The sequence below is a fragment of the Dermacentor silvarum genome, chromosome 6, assembly GCF_013339745.2.
Source record: "Dermacentor silvarum isolate Dsil-2018 chromosome 6, BIME_Dsil_1.4, whole genome shotgun sequence".
NCBI lineage: Eukaryota > Metazoa > Arthropoda > Arachnida > Ixodida > Ixodidae > Dermacentor > Dermacentor silvarum.
This window is the reverse complement of record NC_051159.1, coordinates 34,274,058-34,288,981: the sequence shown is the minus strand read 5'-3', so window position 1 is coordinate 34,288,981 and position 14,924 is coordinate 34,274,058. Positions and strand designations below refer to the sequence as shown.

Genomic DNA, 14,924 nt, shown 5'->3' with positions numbered 1-14,924 from the left:
AAGGGAGGAGAGCACTTCACATCCGCATCCTGACGTGCCAGCAGGCTACGCAGTGCAGCGTGCGTAATATGCAACTCCCCTAGCAACTGTCACCACAACAACGCTCGCGCTGTCACGCACCGTCTCACCATGTGCTCGTCAACAGATGGGCGACCCATCGGCGCACGGAACCGCCGAATTGAGTGAAGCTACACCTGCAACTTTCTTCGTTTCTCACTCGCATAACAGCCGTGCAGATTCAACATAACGCTTTAATAAGCAGGCTGCGAAAGTTCCCAACGCTATATCTCACAATGCTCCCACGAAGCGGTGGTTGGAAGCAAGCATCTTCTTCGATCTCCACGGGAAAAGAATTGGTAATTGCAAACGCGGCTGGCGAACCTGCTATACGAGCTAAGGCACAAGGAAGGACACTGACTGACGTTTGTACGCAGACTTTCGCGAACTTTTGTGGTCCAACTATAACGGCACGCTGCGTGTTCTGCGCGCACGTGAGAGCGTGCGTTCGGTTGCCGCACGACAAAATCGAGCGACCGACGTTTACACGCACTCAAAACATGCGCGTCACTCAACATGTGTTCGACTCCGCAAACACACATACACATTACAACACGTAGCCCATACGCGACATACGGAGCCTCCTCGCAGGCGCTGCAGCCACCGAGCGAGCGACTCCACAATCACCAGCTAGTCGGGCGATCTACTTTGAAAGCTCATTTGCACCTGCCGTCGCGAAAGCCCTGCCGCTGCATTCAGAACTTCACGCTCTCAGAAGGATTGCTTTGACGCGTAGGCTTGCGCCGCAGAGAGCGCGAAGGAATCGGGCGAGAGTTGCCCTCCACCTCCTTTTGTTAGGAGGCGGTCGCGGGGTTCATTGCCATCAGCTCCAAGCGCAGCCGACAAGACGGCGCAGGAAGTCGCAAAAGACGCTCGCTTAGACAAGAGCGTTATGCACGGGTACGGAATCGGTGAAGCGGCTGAAGAGACCTCGCCAAGGACAGGAAGAAACTGTTCTCTTTTTGTTTTCTTCACGGCTTCGGGTAGCACCTCGTACATTTCCAGCCTCGAAGTGGCGTCGTACGGATTGCACTCTGTGCGTGCGCCGGACGGTACAGGTTACGCCGAATACGGATTGCGGACCGAAGCTTCTACGCGAGATCCAAGCGACTTCTGTCACTTCGGTTCCCGTTCAGACTTGGCTCAAAGGGCCGGAGTCGAGGAAATCTCCGTGGCCTTGCGAAATTACACCACCTTTGATGACGATGGTCAGCCGTGTGTGTATTTTTATTTTTATTATTATTATTATTTTTTTTTGCAAACGTAAGGTTTCGCAACAAACAATAGCACACTTGTAGTTACACATGGTAATTCGCTTGCAAGCGAGAAAGCAGGCACTTTTTCGATTCTCGCGATCGGGAAGCTTGCGATGTGCGGCGATGTCCAAAGTCTCGTCAAACCCTTGAAGAAGTAACCTCGATCGCACCGTTATGACTGACATTAAAAAACAGAATGGAACAATTTCCATCTCTCTCCGCAAGAGCTTCTGTAACTTCGGCCGGCAAACAACGAGGGAAACTTGCCTTTGCGATGGGCTTTCCAAGTGATGTGATGTCAATCATAGTGCTGCGGGCAAATCCAACTTGTTCGTGTGTGGCGGAGGCTCCTATGAACGATCGCTGGACGAATGCACAAAGAAAAGGCGGCTGGGACGAACTTCCTAACTCCTTCGAAAAGCCTACGAGAGCAGCATGCGCTCTCCGAGCTTTCCTCGCACCGAGTTACACAAACGACACAAAGTGCACTCAAACGGCTCAAACAACTTCTGCTAGCGGGTGTGGTGTCTGCTTTGGAACTGTGGCCGTCTGGCGGTGGGAAAAGAAAGCTTTCGTTTTGAGAAACGTTAAAATATGGAGTAACACATCCTTACATACAAAATAACAACTAAAATACCTGATTATTTGTTATTATTTAAAAATTACATCACTAATTACTGGACATTAACTAGTTACTATATATGTTTCTTGGAACTACCAATGCGAGACCGAAACCAGAACCACCAGAACTTAACGTCTTCAAGTTTTAATTTAATCTCTTTGTAATACCAACAACACTACATATAAATATGTAAATAGTTTAAATAACGCATTGAACTTACCATATTCAAATCTGCTTCAAACCAAAAATAACTGAACAGGTATTTAAAACATAGTTGTATTATGTTGCACTAGATGGCGCCACCACACTTAGCGTTGTCTTTTTAAACTTTTGCGCCTCCGAATTCCTCACCCCCTGGCGGACATGTGGGTTACTATGGTCCCGCGTAGGAATTTTGAACAATTCAGCCGAGGTGTTCGATCATGGTTACGCTAGTATCGGCGGAACGTCTAGCGCGATAAATTACCGAGTCCTCCCAGCCCTGGATTACCAGCATGAACGCGTTCTCGGACGCTCAGGAAGCAAGCGAACGTCGACACTGGTCAGGTTGACCGGGCGAAGAAGCCAACTCGTTCAGTGCGGCGGAGAGCAACTTGCGTGGCGGCAGCAGTGAACTTCAGGCAGGGGCCGCCCGCTTGGCCCTGCGTCGTGCATCGAGGAAAAAGAGCGTCCCGCTCCCTGCGCGTGGATCGCTCCACCTCCCGCCTGTGTCTTTTTCTGCCTTCCATCCGGAACGCTGGCTTGAACTTGTGGTGTTGGAGTGATCGCGCGTCACCCAGAGTGCAGTGTGCGTTCCGTGCATTCCGGGAGGCGGAAGTCCGTTTCACTCGGCGAGCGTCCCGAAAGCAACTCTTGATTGGACGGCATTCCATGATAACAGGTATGTATGTCATGCGGGAGTACTCGGTTCGCTGCCGCTTTGAATGCGAATGCCGGTTCGAATAGCCCGAGTACTGTCCAAACAGTGTCGTATTGTTTTTTGTTTTCCCTCGGATGGAGGAGCTCGTGTCAGTATGGGTTCTCTCGCCACCCCGTACTACATATGTGTCGGTGTTTACCATTGAAATGCGCGCGATGATGTTACGATTGTCTAGCACAGTGGTTGTGTCTCAATGGCCCGCCTAGTCCGTGCAGAGTCATTCGGAGGTTTAACGAGCAATGCAGGAGCACGACTTTAACGCTTCTTCGTTGGCACGAAGCTTTTCTTAGAACGCTGCGGCAACGCTGGCAAAGGGAGCAGTCATCGCTTCGAGGTTCGCCGTAGTGCTCATTTTTGCCACCAGGCGCGATGAAGCGCGTTGCTTTTTTCTTTTTCTCGCTCGAGGGTGTTTGCCGGTTTACCTTTTGACACTTGTTGCATGGGTCGTGGACGTGCCTTGAAGTGGAGTGGACACGTTCACCGTGTGTCGCCGTAGCGCATCCTGGATCAAAAGTAGGCGCTTGTCGCATAAAAATAGACTCCGTGAAAGCTGACATTGCTAGTAGCTGCCGTAATGTACCGGCGTTGGCACCAGCGTTGTACCGCAAGTAGATTTGTCGTTTACACCTTGCGGATAAACTACTCAATACTTCAATGTGCTGCACGTGTTACCCATACAGGGGTTGCAAACGCCCCAATACGAAGTCATCGGTAAAAGGATATTTGTGGGTGCGCTTTGAGGTGTGCCTACCTTGAGTGCGACTTCTTAGGTTTATCTGAGAGGCCCAGAAACGTGGCTCACCCGTTGACCTTCGAAAACCTCGTAATTATCTGGAAGACAGTGTGAAATATGATTATTTGTACCACGGTTGATTTGCATGCATGAATTAAAGATGGTTGGTTGTAAGGGCGCCTTTAATGCTTCATGGCCAAGTTAACTACACGTCACTGCGTATGTGTACCCATGTGAGAAAGTGTTCACATAACTACCCAAGGTGATTGCGCCCATCAACCGAAACTACTCTACGATCAGGCTATCAACATGTAGTCACAGCGGTCACAAACGTGTTGCAGTAAACTGTGGGCAGTGAAGAAATGGCAATTTGAAGGGATTGACGCGAGGTATAGGTATCTTGGAACCCTTACTAGTCCCGTCCGAAATGTTAAGGGACAGGAACAGGGCAGAATGAATGAAAGAGCTAACGAATGTAGCTGATCTTCTAAAGGAATAGTAAACAGGGCAAGTTGCTACTGATTCATATTTTTAGGGCAGTGCTATAGCTGACGCGGAGCTGATATTCAAGTTGAGGTTGAGTTGGGCGGTTCGTATAATATGTAGTGCAGACAACGGATGATGTGTTAAACGCGACAGATGCCAAAGGAAGAAAAATGCAATCGATGACGGTTAAATGAATTTGCAGGCATAGGCAGGAGTCGGCTCACGCGATATAAAAGCAATCTGAAATCGCCGGGAAGATGCCTTCGTTCTGCACGGAAGATGGGATATGTTGATATCGATGATGGTGGCGGTAATGGCTGTCGTTGGGTTTCAGTGGCAATGTCGTATGGCCTAACCTCAGTAGGTTATAACGGCACAAATACACACCGCAGTGATAATGGCATCTATATGATCTTAAAGAAGCACTAAACAGGAAACGTATTTGAGCTGTATTAGTAAATTACCCCTTTACAGTGCAAAAAATATATAATAATAATGGCACAACTCATTTCGCGAGAACTGTCGATGGTAATGCGATGGTAATGCGAATAGCAATCGAGCAATGTAACGGACAGACCATATTCCTGAAGTCATGTTTACGTAACGTAAAAAAGACGGCATCGTGACCCCGACAACACACATAGTACCGCAAGCTATTAGACAACTTGGACCACTGTGTTGGAGTAGTTGGCGATAGGTTCAATGCGGCTGAAGTATAGGCAAAGAATGATATTAGCATTAAACTGCAAAGACACCAAAATGAAAGACGTGGGCGATGCCGCCTTGAAGTTCCCGCACCATTCTCGCCGTGACGTCATGAATTTTGACGGTGTCTGCTCGAGCATAGCCAATTCTTTATCGACATAAAGATGGACTACATTGTATTCCAAAAGGGCCAGATACTAAAAATAGCGGGATTCAAAAACATTTACGGAGCCACAACGGCCCGAATACGACAATGAATACGTTGAGATCAGTGACGTCATACTGACGTACCAGCGCTGGGGCTGCCGCGCGAAATTCGAGAAGTGGAACTTTGAGCTTGAATTTTCTCTTCCGATAATCAACGTATTACCACAAAAACTATATGAGACAACGAGTTCTTAAAGAATGCTTGATCAGTCCGAACTGGTTTAGCGTTTGTCTTCAATGTCCTTTGACGACGTTCTTCGCTAAAGCAAATAATAAGTAAAAGCCAACATAAGCTATCTATATGTTGCCGTGTTTGTCGTTGCCTTCTGTAGCAATGGCGTGTTCTTTTCTTCAGTGGTACTAGGCGAATTCGCGATATTGCTTGCATGTTACCAAAACTTTGATCGGTTACCGGATCTCGATTGCGCCACTTTTCCCTTTCACTGCAATTGACACAAGCCCAAAGATTTTCCCCGCGTCATTAGCGGTCATAAAATCGTGTGGCGGCAGTGAAAATGTGCGTCGGTGACAACGGAGTATCTACAGATTGTCTAAAATTTCTACAGAAAGCGTTGTAAATGAGAAGATAGAAGCCGGAAACGCCGGCGCTTGCCTCTGGATATATAGACGCTGAATCTCCCATATCGCTTTCCCGGCAAAAAACACAACGGGCACACTACTACTACTACTACTACTGCTACTACTACTATATTATTATTATTATTATTATTATTATTATTATTATTATTATTATTATTATTATTATTATTATTATTTGATTTGAAAAACATATAATGAAAGCTCGTGAAAGAAAAACCCATCAGCATGAATTTGTCCAAATAAATAAATTAAATTACGGGGTATCACGTGCCAAAACCACGATATGATTATGAGGCACGCCATAGTGGGGGGCTCCTGATTAATTTTCACCACCTGGGGTTCTTTAACGTGCGCCTAAATCTAAGTGCTATAGCGTTCTTGCAATTTGTCCCCATAGAATTGCGGCCGCATACTGTAAGCTACCGCGGTGGGTCAGCATTATTATTATTTTTTTAATAATGTTTGTTCGTTTCCTTATACAAGAAACCAAAGGGTCCCGCACAAAAGGTGCTTCCTTACACCTGACTGGGTCCGGGGCCCTATACAAACTCAAATTCAATAGCGAACAAGTCGAATAGTCGGTGACAACTAAAAATGCAGTGGACACCGCCTTCCAACTCAAATCGATGCGCCAGCCAAGGAGGTTTGCTCATTTCCATGACTTTTTTTTTTTTCTTTTTTTTTTTTTTTTTTGCGCGTAGGCTCAGAAGGCGGATGCAGTGCGGTGTTGTGGGTGGAGCCGGTGATTCATGGGTCGTCAACTTGTCCTCGACTGTGGAATGCGCTGTTGCGTTATACATAGTCCAATTCGCCATCTTGTCAAGCGCTGGTTGGCTCGGCGGCTGCCCATTCTGATTGGCTCAGCATGCCAAGCATTGCGGAATTTGACCGTGTCCAGAGTACCAACCCCATTTCCCTCGAATATCTAGCGGTCGTCTATTTCACTTTATAGTACTCCATCGTTTACTGACTTCCCTTCTCCTTGAGCACCTGAGTCGACCACCAACCCTGTGTTTGGCGCTCCTTGGCCACAGTTGCCCTTGCGCCGTAAAAATCTACTAAGTTTACTAAATTATTCTGCCCTTCAACTTTCTTAGAAACCGGCAACGGAGCGATATGGCAGCTATCGCCATTCGACACGGCCGCGTATACACTCGAACGCGTTTGCGCGCGACTGCTGCGTTCGAGCATTGCCGCAGCATTACGCGTATAACAGGTGTTCTGATGAGTTACTTCGCGTTGTAATGCGGCGATAGCGTTAAGGCCTCGTGTCGCAGAAAATCCGGCGTGGGCGCGGGCGTCCCGAACCACCCCGACCGCGCAGGCCCTCCGCGTGGCGCAAGGTGTTAGTGAACAAAATTGAATTTTTTAAAAGTAAAATCCGTCAGAAAAATCGTAAAGTACGACTTTCCCACAACCTACAGATGTGACAGCGTCGGATTGTAATTTGAATATAAGAGAAAACATGATTAACTTGCCATAAGGTCTAAATTTTTTAAGAGCGCGTTGTTTGGCGTTGGCTATATATGCTAGCTCGGGGACGTGTGTTTTGTGGGCATGAAGCGCCATTGTCAGAAAAATAAATAAAGGGGGAGGGTGGTGCCTAAAGGCGGTCGATGCACGGACTACATTTTCATCGTGGACTAGAGTTACTGTGCATGCTACAGTAACTCTAGCGTGGACAAACGCACAGCGCCCCCGCCACCATGACGTCTGGCAACCATGCCAGTCGACTCGTGCGCTTAGGCGAAGCAGCCCCTCCCGGGGAGGAAATTGTTACGGGCCGCGCGGCGCGTTCTTCACTCGCATAGCCGAGGTGATCAGTCGCGATCACGGCGCCGTTTGCGATCTCGCGCCAAGACATGCGGCAGGGAAGGCCGGTGGGGTTGAGAGAGAGGAGGAGGAGGGGGAGGGAGGATCTTGGAGTACTAACGCGCTGTACTGTGGGGAATGGGTGGCGAGGAGGATATCGCGCGGGGGCCGCCTCACGACGCGCTCATTACGATCGGTCCCCCCCTCACGAACGAACGCGGGGGGGGGGGGGGGGGGGGGGACAGACTTTGACGGGCCGAGGCGGAACGGGCATCGTATTTCATGGCTTGGCTCGGGCCGCCTTCTTCCCGCGCGCCACAATAGAAGGAGGAAGAGGGGACTTGGGGTCCCGGCGCCTCGACCGAGAGTCACGCCGGGTCCATCATTACCAGCGCCCACACTCTCCACCCTCGCTGCACGATTCCGGATCGCGGCGGAGTCAGAGTCGCAATACTAGACGGCGCCGCGATGGAGGCCTCACCGCGAGGTCTCTTGCGTTCGGCGGCACGCTCACTCTCTCTTTCTCTCTCTCCGCAGCAACGGTACGTCTCTCGACTTCTAGTAAGTTCTCCCCTCCGCCGCCGCGCGTCGCTGCGGCTGCCTGCCCACCACCTTGGCGCGTAGCGCTAACCTAACCTAACATGTTTGCAAATGGTTCCTGATTTATAGAGCGGGCGCCGAAAAGGCCTTCCCTGCTTGGAGTGACAGCGCCCGACTCCGAGCAGTGACGCAGCGCTCGTTTTCTTTGTTTTTTTCCTCGCGTTTTCTTTCTTTCTTTCCTTTTTCACTCTTTCACTGTAGGTTAAGCCCGGAAAACATGCATATATATGCCACGACCGGCGTGCCTTCGGTCTCTCCCGGCGAAGCGTAGCCCTGGAGAGAGTTGCGTCATCTCTCTTTCTCCCTTTATTTCCTCTCACCGCAGGTGCGACTTTACAGTACGTGTTCCCGAGGACGACTATTATAACGAGTCGCTCGCTTCGATCGGGCAGATGCCGGGACAGTGCCTTTAGCCTCGAGGGGACCCACGGCCGACGTTTTGTTCGCGCATGCGTACACGTACGCGATGAACACACTGCGTCGTCTAGATTAGGTCGTTATATTCACCATTATTAGCACCCTCCGTCGTACAGCACGTGAAGCTGTGACGTTGCTGTGTGTTATCCTTAAAGGCCAGTGGCAACAAAATTTCGCGCCGCGTAAGAGGCCCTGTGTCAGATAATGTACGTGTGGAGCTGGCCTTCGTAGAAAATCTTACACGTTTCGAAATTCGAGTGTATGCGTCACGAAAAGCTCGCAAAAATAGAAGGTTTTGGTGCCGAAAAGGAAAGTGGGGTGAGGGGGGGGGGGGGGGGGGTAGCCGCCATTACCACTCGCTGGAAATGATGCACGACACAACGTTCGGAACCAGCGCGGCCCCTCAGCATGGACTTCGAGATTGGGATAAGAGGCGGCGCCCGCGGCGCGTTGAAAATCTCGATGCCATGGTCGGGGATAGCGTTTTATTTCCAACATCATTGAGTTACTGTATAGGCTCCCTTTAGGGAACTTCCTCAAGGGAGCAGGGAAGAAGTTTGGGCGCTCCCTTTGCCTAAAGGGAGCCTATACAGTAACTCCCGTGCTGTAAACGTGGTGGCGCCACCTGCTGGGGAAAACCTCAACCAGACAAGCACAGCTATTATGGCAGTAATTAAGTGTATTCTACTTTGCTGCTGGTGCAAATTTTCGGCAGTGACGTAACCGTAAACACGTTACCTTTTTAAATGTGTGTGTGTTTTTTTTTTTTTCGAAAAGAAGACTCGTGAAACACGAAAACATGTCTATTAGGCACAGTAGTTAGACGAAGCGCCTCAAGATGTCAATAGCAGCTTCCGGTAAATCATCATCATCATCAAACTAGATGAGGCATGTGTGTGCTGCAGCAAAAATCCGGAGTCCACTCGGCATATCCTATTGGAATGCGAAGGGGTTCACCTAGTGAGACCCGTACGTAATGTACACCTTCCAGAAGCGCTTGGATTTCTAAGTGGATGCAAGCACCAACCGGTCAGCAGTCGAAATAAGCAAGATACGTTTAGAATATTGGTGTAAAAAAAAATCTGAGAAGGGAATGGATACGACCGGATCCGCTACATGCATATATGTAGCGGTACAAAGTAGATAGAGAAGTTTTGAGGAAGAAAAAAAATATTAAAGAGAGGTATACAAAAATGCTATATTTGTTTTCCCCTTCTCGTGCTGCTTCCCTGCAAGAGACGGGAAGCGCAGTCGAGGACGGCAGAAAACTAGGTGGGGCGATGAAGTTAGGAAATTTGCAGACGCAAGTTCGAATCAGCTAGCGCAAGATAGGGGCAATTGGAGATCGCAGGCTGAGGCCTTCGTCCTGCAGTGGACATAAATATAGGCTGATGATGTTGATGATGGTGACAAAAATGCTATAATGAAAAGCATGTATAGCATACCTGAGTAACTCAAGCGCAGGCTAGGTGATTATTCTGTCACCGCCCCGTTTCAAAGATGTCAATACATAATCGACATCATCATCATCAAACCTGATATGACGGAAACGCCATTGCGCATGCAGGAATACCCGACAGGCTAAAACTTGCTTCGTCCCTGCATACCGGAACAGAGGGACGCGCTCTTCCTTTTTTTGCCGTGCGACGGCACTTGCAGTGGGGGTTTCGCGCGTTCTTGCATTGGAGGCCACGTGCCATAATCGGTGACGTTGCAAGCAGTGTGTCTGACGTAGATGCGTTTATGCGTGTTATCCTGATTCTCGGGCAGGGTCAAAGTTGTGCTCTATCGAGAGGAAGGGCGCGCGGGTTCTCGTTTGAAATTCCAGCTGCTTTCGCGCCTTGCATCGATTTGATACATTGCAGACACGATTGTCAGCGCGTACATTGCCAGCGCGTCGCGCTTGTCTGTTTACAATGCCGTAACTATATGGTGAGGGGCCCTGTGAGATTCTCGTTGGCTGGAAGCCGCCGACTCGACGTGACAGCGCCGACCCGATCGACCCGATAGCGCTTGAATGTGTCTATCGGGTTAAGGCGAGTCGGCCGACCTCTACAGCAGGGCGGTCTTATTCGAATCGACCCGATCGTTGCTCTCTGCCCTATATACTGGATACCGCTTACACGATCCCAGTGGGCCCAAGTTCAGCCCGACACCAAGCCGACTCGACGCGCTTATGTCTGGTTACCAGTTACCACTGATGCATCGTGAGAAAGAGATGCACGAGTGAAGGGAATCCACTGGCCGAGCGCCGAATTTCCTTTCATGTTGTTACTCTCAAAGCCGATCGGGCGCTGCAGAGAGGGTGGATTTAGAAATTGGACATAACAAAATTATTTTATACGGATGTCACGCGGTGCACTTTCGACGAGATCAAATTCCTCGATGGGTATTGCTTGTTTTGCGTAAGCTGCGTAAGTGAGCCAATCGAGGTCGATGGAATGTACACCCGGCGACAAAATAAGCCGGGACATGAAGTCTGAGAAAAAGCTGAATATCTTCGTAGCCTGTAGCAGTAGCAAGTAAAACTGTATACGACAATATTGTTAGCATATTCTAGTCGAAGCCCAAAATGCAAATACGAGGCTACATTGTGAGGCTGCGGATATATTCAGCTTTTTCTCAGACTTCATGTCCCGGCTTATTTTGTCGCCGGGTGTACATCGTGTTCCGAGGATATTTCGTGCGAATTTGCAAAAAAGGTAATCAGAAACTGGGGGGCCGAATTCACAAAACGTTTTGTACCTGTAAGTGCTCTTTGTCATTGGGGGCCGCCTTAGCTAATCATGTGTCCAACATTGCCATTGGCTGGCATCGGTTCTTACGAATGGATTTAGCGTAAGAACGTTTTTGCGAATTCAGGCCCTGGACCCGCGTATTCGCAGAAAGCTTCACGCAGGTATTCTGCGTAAGAGAAAATTTCAGCCAACCCTGATGCTGGTCTATTATTAGCGCGAAGGCCAATGGATAGCCAATGGCAAAGAGAACTTACGAAAAGCGTAGTGAATTCGGCCCCTGCTGTTTAGAATTTTATGCCCGTGTCACACGTACACTTCTGATCGCGATCAGCAATGGTCGTTGCTACACGGTCCAACGATCCGGATGGAGTTATTGTCGTCTGCTGATCGTCTGCCACTCTCAGAACTGCATATTGTCTTGGCTACAAATGCAGATTTGCAAAATACGTATAATTTGGACAATATTTCAATTTTACAGCTTGCTATTGCTGATAAACAGGTTGTTAAACGTGTTCTTTTTTATTATTTTTTGTAGGGCTGCTCTTTTTTTTTTTTTTTTTTTGGGGGGGGGGGGGGGCGTTTTCAGAATACTGTGCTAGAGGGCGCAGACGTAAGCCTGTGATCGCGATTACGATCTGACAGTTACCATGTAACAGCACATGGATTCGGATCGGCCGCGATCGCGATCAGAAATGTACGTGTGACACCGGTATTAGTGGATCCTTGATGGAGAAGGCGCAAGCGGGCAGATTTCAACCTTACTTGAAAACCACGATCGAGATGTGTGCCGTTTCCTAACTACCAACCTAGTTGACGAAAGCAAACTTCTTCCTTACAAAAAAAAAAAAAAAAAAGTAGGGGAGGGGGGGGGGGGGGTAGAAAGAATGCACATGCTGTTCATCGAGTTTTGTGGCCGCTGTTGAATTCGGGATCAGACGGCGGAGTGAAAGATTGGCTCTGACGCACAATGACCATGAAGGATATAATCACAGTCGTAGCCATCTTGCAGTTACACTAAAGAGCGATTACATGTACAAAGAACGTGCGGTGACCCATATACTGTTCTCCGGATATCCAACCATGCAGCTCCGCATTCCGTGCGGTTTTCATTTCGTCTGGTTGCTGCATCTGTAATAATGCAAAATCTGTGTGTCGGAGTGGCATTCACGAATGGCTGCTGATTTCTCATCGAAGCGGTCAAATGCAAATTTGTGGACGGCAAAAAGACGATTGCGTGTACTTTCGATGGTAATTTTCTACGCTACAAATTCGTATATTGGCGCGCAGAAAACGATAAATGACTTTTTTTTTTTCGTGAATGCGGCGTCAGTTTCTGCTTCGTTTCACATCAGGTGTGTGTGTGTGTGTGTGTGTGTGTGTGTGTGTGTGTGTGTGTGTGTGTGTGTGTGTGTGTGTGTGTGTGTGTGTGTGTGTGTGTGTGTGTGTGTGTGTGTGTGTGTGTGTGTGTGTGTGTGTGTGTGTGTGTGTGTGTGTGTTGTGTGTGTGTGTGTACGCATAAGCTGGTCACGTTAGAGCAGAACCTCGCGACGTTCTGGCATCAGTCGCTCCGGCTTGCTCGTTCGTCCGCAATGTTGCTACTCGCTGCAGGATCAGGTTTTCTGCATGTTTTTGACAATTTGAACCAGTCAAAAGACGAAGGACAAAAAAGAGACGTGGCACACACAACGACTAGTTCAAATAACCTCAAGAATATGTATAACCAGCTGACCCAGATCGCGACTGTTCTGCATGTTTGTCGCAGTTGAAGTGTAGAAATTTGCGGTTTGTCTTAGTGAAAGACACGCGAAAGACTGTTCGATTGGCTTTCGTCAGGGTGCCGCTTTTGCTGAGAGGAAACTGAAACGGAAAGCATCACTGCGTCCTATTACCGTGGGGGACTCGGTTTTAATTTGCGCAGGGCCACCGGTCCACCTGGAGAGGTGTAGGTATCGACTCTGCCTGAAGCTGCGCGGCGATACTGAACTTGGGGAGCAAACGCGCTGGCGCTTTCGTCGTCGCTTATCCAGAGTTAAGTGAGGGTATACGTAGTTACCCTGCTCAAGACAATGGAGGAAAGGTGAATAAGTCTGGCAGTGAAGAACAGTAAGTGGACCGCTGGGGTACGTTTTTGACACCAGAGCGCAGGGAGACGTTACCTTTTGGGGTAATAATAATGTTGTCTGAAAATTGGCACACGCACATGCAGACTGCACGCACGCGCACATCCATGCATTCATCCATCCATACACACGTACATACATACATACATACATACATACATACATGCATACATACATACATGCATACATGCATACATGCATACATGCATACATACATACATGCATACATGCATACATGCATACATGCATACATGCATACATACATACATACATACATACATACATACATACATACATACATACATACATACATACATACATACATACATACATACATACATACATACATACATACATACATACATACATACAACACTCCGATGCGCACGCACGCACCGCACACTATAATGCACACACGTACACGCAATATTCGGCGCACCACTTGGCTGGACAAGGGCCTCCGTAATTCCAGGGTGCTGCAAAGGCGCTGCTTCTGCGCCGAGCTGCGCGCGCGCGCTTTTGAGCCCCGCCGCGCGCGCGTCCCCATAGCGAGCAGCAGCGTCCGCTGGTGCAGCTTATAGGTGGCGGTATAGCAGAGGAGGGGGGAGGGGGAAGAAGGAGGAATGCCACCACCACTCCTCCCGCGAGCCACGCTGTCGCCCGGCGCATGCCCGCGGTGATGCGGCCACTCCCAAAGGCACGCCGCTTCGAGGTCTCGCTGGCCCTTGTCGAAATCGATCAGCCGAAGAGCGCCACTTTGTTTACCGCCCGCAGGACGACGACGACGACGACGACGCCGGTCCCCGCCGCCGCTGCTCAATCTCCCCGCGCTGTCCCCGCGAGGAAGCTGGCAGGGAACACCCGAGGTGGTGCTCGCGCCGATGCTGCTTGCAAGAGGGCGAGGAGGGCGCCATCATATTTGGGAGTGTCTCGCTGCTGCTGCTGTTGCAGCACGCGTTGATGACACCACCGAACGGCGGCGCGGGCTTGGCACGCCGCCCCCCTGGGTGGGATCTCGGCATCGCGCTCAGTTCGGCGAGAGAAAGAAGAAGCAAAATTCGGCGAGTCGCTTCGGGGCGGTTACCGTAGCAGAGCGTGGCGCAACCGCACTTTTCTTTTTTGCTTTATTTCTTTCTTATTTTTATTCATTGTGCTTCGGACACCGATCCGTGGTGACCCATGGCACGGCTGTTGAGAGCGTTGCTCTTCGCTTGGTACCGGGGAAAGTGCCATTGCGGGTCGAATCCCTACTTGCAGCTATGGCATGTAGGCATGCATGCCACGGCTGGCAATATACATCCATTACTGTCGTTTTCGCACATTGTTTGTGTGCATAGCGTGTACAACTTTCGGGCTCGATCTGCCATGGCATCGAGGCAGCAACGGGCGCTAACAAGTTTTCCGTGACATAAAAGAGTTATACAGTTGGACCTTACGGGCTCGGAACGTTTGGCGGGAGCGAGCGTATCGAACTGTGGCGTCACGGCCCTGATATTGCATCTATAGGCGCATTGATAGTTTTAACGTGACGGCGTTAATGGCCCCGTGTTGCAGAAAATCCGGCGTCGGCGTCCGTGGCCCAGAAAATCATCCCGAACCACCCGCAGTGGCTCAGTTAGCTAAGCGTTGCGCTGCTGAGCACGAGGTCGCGG

The 14,924-nt window shown here is 49.5% G+C and overlaps 1 protein-coding gene across 2 annotated transcripts in view; it reads left to right on the top strand.

The window, feature by feature from the left end:
* Nucleotides 1-2,316: 2,316 nt before the first annotated feature.
* Nucleotides 2,317-14,924, top strand: part of LOC119455403 (uncharacterized) — a 210,586-nt gene continuing 197,978 nt past the window's right edge. For both annotated transcript variants that reach the window (XM_049668751.1, XM_037716807.2), the window contains exon 1: nucleotides 2,317-2,815. The gene's annotated coding sequence lies outside the window, so the exon portion shown is untranslated. The remainder of the gene's footprint in view (nucleotides 2,816-14,924) is intronic.